This window comes from Monopterus albus, unplaced genomic scaffold, assembly GCF_001952655.1.
Source record: "Monopterus albus unplaced genomic scaffold, M_albus_1.0 scaffold145.1, whole genome shotgun sequence".
NCBI classification, from domain to species: domain Eukaryota; kingdom Metazoa; phylum Chordata; class Actinopteri; order Synbranchiformes; family Synbranchidae; genus Monopterus; species Monopterus albus.
The window spans coordinates 82,178-89,677 of NW_018128025.1; the positions used below are offsets into that span (position 1 = coordinate 82,178).

Below are 7,500 nucleotides of genomic sequence, written 5' to 3' on the forward strand. Positions count from 1 at the left end.
CTGTCAGAATCGGCGTGTATGAACGCCAAATGGTGTTTGTGGTGTGGTGAACTCGATTATAAAACCAGACGAACTGATATAGCTGAAGGTTTTTTACTTGTAGCAACTAGACAAACAATACACAGTCCGGGATACACAATCAGGTCGATAAGACAGTCCAGGGTCAGCGCCAGTAGACAGGTATAACCAGGAGATCCAAACTCTAGAAGTCAAGGGGAATAGCTCAGAAGGTCAGTACACTGCAGGCAATCAGAAACTGGAGGGGCATAGGCAAAACATGGTCCAAGGTCAGAAACAGAGAAACAGAGAATCAGGCAAGGTATAAATGCGGGAGAGCCAGAGCTGGGGGTCTAGAACAATCTGGCAGCATCCTTGTGGGAGGACACTGCCTAAATAGAGGTGAACACAGGTGCAGGTAATAAGCAGCAGGTGAAACTAATCCTAGTAAGGAAGAAAGTAAAAAGACCTAAGCTATGGTGAAACAAAACAGGAAGTAGAATCAAAATAAAAGCCTGACAGGAAACAGCAGAACCGAATTGTGACAGTCAGCTTTCCATTTGGGCTGTGCATTTGTGGTGAAGGTATAACTTTACCACGTGAAAACAGAGATAATATTGTTGGAGATGGAAAGATTTATTTATTTAACATTCCCTATGGGTCCATATCATGCACTTAATGTACATGCTACTTATTTGACATTTTTTCACATATAGAAGTTCAAACCAATACATTTTCTTTTAGATGGAGACAAATTCTGTAAGGTTTTTGTTGTGGTTCCAAATGTTTCCTAACTATGATACCACCCATGCATTTCAAAAGTAACCTTCTGAACACTGCCTGGAATAAAGCATCATCATTTTCCTTTAAAACCTTTCATTGGTGCTACCACTCCCTCTCATGCAACTCAGCTGCCAAATATTTCATTTTAATTGTGTCACTGTCTGTAAAAATGCTGTCATATCTGAATAATATCACCACGAACATTTACATAAAAGACATCTGTGTCTGGCAAAATGACAAATGTCTGAAAAATGAGACAACATTAACGTTAACATTAAAATGACAAAGCCTGTTAGTTGCTTTAGTAGTAACTATGAATCATGTCCATCATGAACAAAAGAGGTAATCAGGAGTTGTTGCTGAAAATGGCTTATCACCGTCAAGTTATGACTGACAATGGCAGAGTGACTATTGGGAATTTCTTGATGGGCCAAACTGGGCTGGTGGCACAGTATAAAAAACAGAGACAAAGAGAGAAGTGACAGCAAGACAGATGGCTGATAACTTTTCACATGTAAAATATACAAGATGTATAATTTGATATAGTTGTATGAAAGGGCTGATATAAAAACATAGTAAATCACAGAACCAGATGTCCACTTCTAGCATTCAGTGCTATACTTGAAAAACAGCTGTCTGCTACAAATGAAGATAAGCAGTGACAGTGAACCTAAACAGAGCAGAAAACCAAAACAATGAGTTAAACTAGAATGACTGCTTTGCAATGGTATGCCTCCGCTAGCCAGTCAACCTCACAGGAATAGCACAGATGTGAGGTCATTGACCTTGACCTTTGACCACCAAAATCTAATCAGTTTATATGTGAGATGTGGACATTTGTGCCAAATTTGAAAAAAAAAAAAAACTCACTTAAGGTGTTCCTGACATATTACATTCACAAGAATGAGCCAAACACGAGGTAACAGTGACCTTGACCTTTGGCCACTAAACTCTAATCAGTTTCATCCCTGTGTCCAAGTGAATACTTGTGCCAAATTTGAAGATATTCCCTCAAGGCGGTCCTGAGATATCATGTTCACAAGAATGGGTCAAATGGAACCCAAAAACATAATGCCTCTGGCTGCAGCCATTGTCAGCACGGAGCCCGATCTCACAGCATAGTGTACAATAGCTACATTGATCCACTGTAATAACAACTGTAAAATTGCAACATGGCAACATGGCAACATTTGTTGTATTGTAGCCCATCTGCCGTCTTCATGGTCTTCTTCTTGATGTTTTACGGCAGTTGTCAAACAAGGAAATGGCACATTACTGCCACCAACCATGGAGACAGAAATTAACATGCAGTGTCTGGCGAAGGCATATGGTTTGGAACTTTATCATTTTAAAAACACTAGAAGTTGGTGGCATGGTACCAACTGGCATGGTACCAAAGATACCAGTTTGTGCCAGATGGGTGTGGCTTCTGTTCCATTTAAATCCAGCACATGAAATGGTGCATGTTGCTTGTGCCTACCTGAAGCTACCGGATAAACTGTGACACATCAACAAAATATCATGTGGAATCTAACTGAACGGTGAAGAGCAGCATCTTTTCGGTCAGAAAATGTGAGCACCATATCCTAGCCCACAACATTTGATTATGAATCAGAACCTCTGCAGATAGGAAATCTGAATCTTGCTGAACTTGACAGTTCATTCTTTGACCTAGATTGTGTAAAATCATGGTTGAATAACATGAAAAACTGATAAAATCACACCTGATATTAATATGGTGCCCTGGTATTTGGGGTAGTATCTCCATCAGTGATGTAGACTGTTCTCTTTGTGTTCAAAAGGAGAGACATCATGTTCCCTTAATATGAAAGTACAGCCTATTTTAACATTATCAGATGATGAAGATCAATCTCCTATCGGTACCTTCTGCTGCCTGCTCCATTCAGGAGAGTTTCCACACCCTTGCTGCTATGTAACAAGCAACATTCTAACATAGCCAAATGGAACACAGCCAAACAAACAGAGACTGACACACCCCAACGCCCAATTTCTTTTGGAATATGACTAAAACTAAGAAATATATTTTACCTTTAAAAAACATGATTTCAGCTCTCTAGATGCACATTTATCAAAGCTGCATTCAAATGCTTATGCCTCATAAAACATAACAAAATTACATCATATATAGCTACTAAATATTGAAAAGTGTGGTAAGATGTGGCCAGCAGATGATCCGACTTTAAATTAAGTCTTTGCTTTCCTTTCTGCTCACTGTAGTTAGACATGAGTACAAAAACATAAAAATCAGCAGGAGAAATTTTGCTGGGCAGCACCTCCCAAACATGTATTGATAGGTCAACACAAGATTGCCTGCAGAACCCTCCCTTAGAACAACCCATCACTGTCTGTCCTTCCTGAATTCAGATTTATAGGTTCAAAACTACCCACAGCTTTACTAATATAACCCATATTAACATTTCCCCCCATGGTGTCATCCTCCCAGAACGAGGGTTTGATTGGGTTTAATCATTTGCTGTAAGAGGAGTGCTCACAGGCTTCCATGTTCAAATGTGTTAGCAGATGACAGACAGTGGGTGTAAATGGAAATAGCAATGTGGAGACTAAAGTTAATGGGAGCCACATTGATCTGACATGACAAAAACAACGTAGCAGGACAAAGATACACATAATCAGTAGGTCAGATCCAAACTGAAACCTTCAGTGTACAGTGGGAGATGTGTCTTTTCCACACTGATGGAATTTTGAAGTGTTGACAACAAAACTCCATATCCCTCTCTGTTTCTTTCAGCCAAGCTGAGATCTCTGATCCCAAAAATATTTTAGATAATCATGCAGTAAACTGCTTCAAAATACATGACCTCATGTTATAGCAGGTGTTTTGATGACAAAGGTAGAGTTTCCCTGATCATGTTTCTACCTGCAGTCATTGTTTTCACATTCCAGCAACAGAGTTCTCGTTAAACTTTCCCACCCTTCCTTAAACTTACAGTGGTGTGAAAACGTGTTTGCCCCCTTACTGATTTCTTATCTTTTTGCATGTTTGTCATACTGTAATGTTTCAGATCATCAAACAAATTTAAATATTAGTCAACGATAACACAAGTAAACACATCATGCAGTTTTTAAATGAAGGTTTTTATTATTAAGGGAAAACAAAATCCAAAACTACAAAGCCCTGTGTGAATAAGTGTTTGCCCCCTAAACCTAATAACTGGTTGGGCCACCCTTAGCAGCAACAACTGCAATCAAGCGTTTTCGATAACTTGCCATGAGTCTTTTACAGCGCTGTGGAGGAATTTTGGCCCACTCATCTTTGCAGAATTGTTGTAAGTCAGCCACATTGGAGGGTTTTCGGGCATGAACTGCCTTTTTAAGGTCATGCCACAGCATCTCAATTGGATTCAGGTCAGGACTTTGACTAGGCCACTCCAAAGTCTTCATTTTGTTTTTCTTCAGCCATTCAGAAGTGGACTTGCTGGTGTGCTTTGGATCATTGTCCTGCTGCAGAACCCAAGTTCGCTTCAGCTTGAGGTCACAAACGGATGGCCGGACATTCTCCTTCAGGATATTTTGGTACACAGCAGAATTCATGGTTCCATTTATCACAGCAAGTCTTCCAGGGCCTGAAGCAGCAAAACAGCCCCAGACCATCCCACTACCACCACCATATTTTACTGTTGGTATGATGTTCTTTTTCTGAAATGCGGTGTTACTTTTACGCCACACATAATGGGACACACACCTTCCAAAAAGTTCAACTTTTGTCTCGTCTGTCCACAGAGTATTATCCCAAAAGTCTTGGGGATCATCAAGATGTTTTCTGGCAAAACTGAGACGAGCCTTTATGTTCTTTTTGCTCAGCAGTGGTTTTCGTCTTGGAACTCTGCCATGCAAACCATTTTTGCCCAGTCTCTTTCTTATGGTGGAGTCATGAACACTCAGCTTAACTGAGGCAAGTGAGGCCTGCAGTTCTTTGGATGTTGTTGTGGGGTCTTTTGTGACCTCTTGGATGAGTTGTCGCTGCGCTCTTGGGGTAATTTTGGTCGGCTGGCCACTCCTGGGAAGGTTCTCCACTGTTCCATGTTTTCGCCATTTGTGGATAATGGCTCTCACTGTGGTTCGCTGCAGTCCCCAAGCTTTAGAAATGGCTTTATAACCTTTTCCGGACTGATAGAGCTCCATTATTCTCTTTCTCATTTGTTTTTGAATTTCTTTGGATCTCGGCATGATGTCTAGCTTTTGAGGATCTTTTGGTCTACTTCACTTTGTCAGGCAGGTCCTATTTAAGTGATTTCTTGATTGCGAACAGGTGTGGCAAGAGAAATTGAACTCAGGTGCGATAAACCAGTGTTTTGACAGGGGGGCAAACACTTGTTCACACAGGGCTCTATAGTTTTGGATTTTGTTTTCCCTTAATAATAAAAACCTTCATTTAAAAACTGCATGATGTGTTTACTTGTGTTATCTTTGACTAATATATAAATTTGTTTGACGATCTGAAACATTACAGTGTGACAAACATGCAAAAAGATAAGAAATCAGTAAGGGGGCAAACACTTTTTCACACCACTGTAATTGCACATTAACTGTTGACTACTGCACATGCTGCTTCTATGTAGTATACATTCTCTTATTATATTCTTATATATTTTGTTATATCTCTGCATTTGCTGCTTAAAGTGCCTTAGATTTTTGTTACTTATTCATCTACTTTATATTTCATTTGTATTGTGTGGCATTCATGTAGACGGCAAAGTAAGAATTTCACTGTACAGGGAAACATGTTTCCTAACTGACGAATAAACACTTTGACCTTGGACCTTGACATAGGATAACAATAGTGTGGATGCATTACTGGATCCACACAATAAATGATTCTTGGGACTGCAGTAATTTTGTGCATTGATTTTACCCACAACAGAGTGATAAAGAGCTTTGTCACAGTGTCCTCAAGTCCAAGTTGGACGTTTGTGCCAAATCTGAAGAAACTCCCTCAATATCTCCTTCCTGAGATATTGTGTTCATGAGCATGGGGCAAACAACCCGAAAACAAACTGCCTCACACCACACCTGTCACTGATGCAGAGGCATAAAAACATCCATAGCAATTTCCCCAGGCCCAAAGTGACCCATGTTTTATCCAACCAACAAAGTCCTGAAGATCTTCACAGCAAATAAAAGCAGCATGTCCTTACAACTGGAACAAGGGAGTGTTTTACCTAAGCAATCAACACAATTTGATTAATTGTTTCAGCTTCAAAACATTCCCTTGTTCCAGCTTCTCAAATGTGAGAATATGCTGCTCTGTTTACCATCTTCATAAACTGAACATCTTTGAAAATGGTTGGTAGGACAAATCAAGCTATTTAAAACCTGCTATTGTACGCTACAGAAACTGTGATACTGACAGATCCATTGATTGCACTAAATACAATGTGACAAAAACCTGCTGCAAACACCCATCTACAAGCTTTTTCTTTGTCAAATTACTTTCAAAAGGCCAACAAAGAATTCATACTCAATATGAAAAATATTCAACTGAATGAAATGTACGACTACTTTCATTATGTGCAAATCATGCCAATTAACGAATGATTAATGAATCGTTTGATCTATTCAGTATCAAAAAACTGTGAAAAATGATTTACTCAAGCCCATCGTGTCATCAATTTACTTATTTTGTTCATCCAACAGTCAACACAAAGAAATGCAGCAAATCCTCATAACTGAGAAGCTGGAACAGCAACTGAAAAAGGATAAACAATTAACTAGTGGTTGAATAAATTTTCTGTTTATCAAATAATCATTTTAGGTTTAACAGTCAGTTGTAGTCTTAATTCCTGATCTCAGTCTTAATTAAATTGAACTGTACCAAGAAAAAGTCACATCATTCCATCCATATTCAAGTTTAGAATCTAGTGTCTTGCTCAAGGACACTCCAGTAGATTAGATGAGTGCTGACAACTTGTACTGTATTGATCCACTGTTCTTAGGGCAAAGAAGGATCTTCCGTTTCACCACACAGCTCTGCTGCCCTTTATTGATTTTATGCTTTTGAAGGACAAGAAACCCACCTGAACACCACATGGAAAAAAAACGTATTACATTTAAGAGCGGGAAGATGAAATGAAAATGACAAATATAAAAGTGCTGACCTTTCTGAAAAACTTTTTTCTACTGATGGAAACTTCTTGAATTTTGGACTACTTTATTAGGGTAGATCATATCATATTCTGGCTGCTGCAGACTACTGTCACCACATGAAACTTTATGATCCATGTTATTCCCAACTAAGAACCAGGGATATCCAGCCCTGATAGATATCATTAAAACTGGCCAAGTAGCCTTAATGGAACTGAGATGGAATGACTGTGTGGAGCATGTGGTTGTATTAATACTGAATATTTTAAAGGGTCTCTGTGGTATATGTGTTTTGAGTGTCTGTGCAGCTGTGTGAGTTTGCAAGTGTGGAGCTATGAAGAGTTAATTTGTACTGAGCTGTACATAGCACAAATTAGTGCTGTCGCCTCATAAGAAGAAGGTTCCGGGTTTGAGTGCTGGCCGACTTGGTGTCTTTCTGTGTGGAGTTTGAAGGTTCTCCCTATGCTTCCTCCCACAATCCAAAGAAATTCATCTTAGGTTGATTGGCAACTCTAACTTGCCCGTAGGAGTGAGTGTGGTTGTCCGTCTTTAAGTGTCAGCCTTGTGGTAGACTGGCGAACTGTCCAGGGTGTATCC

The 7,500-nt window shown here is 39.5% G+C and overlaps 1 protein-coding gene across 1 annotated transcript in view; it reads right to left on the minus strand.

The window, feature by feature from the left end:
• Positions 1–7,500, minus strand: part of dock4b (dedicator of cytokinesis 4b) — a 173,618-nt gene that overhangs the window by 40,768 nt on the left and 125,350 nt on the right. The gene's annotated exons all lie outside the window — the stretch shown is intronic.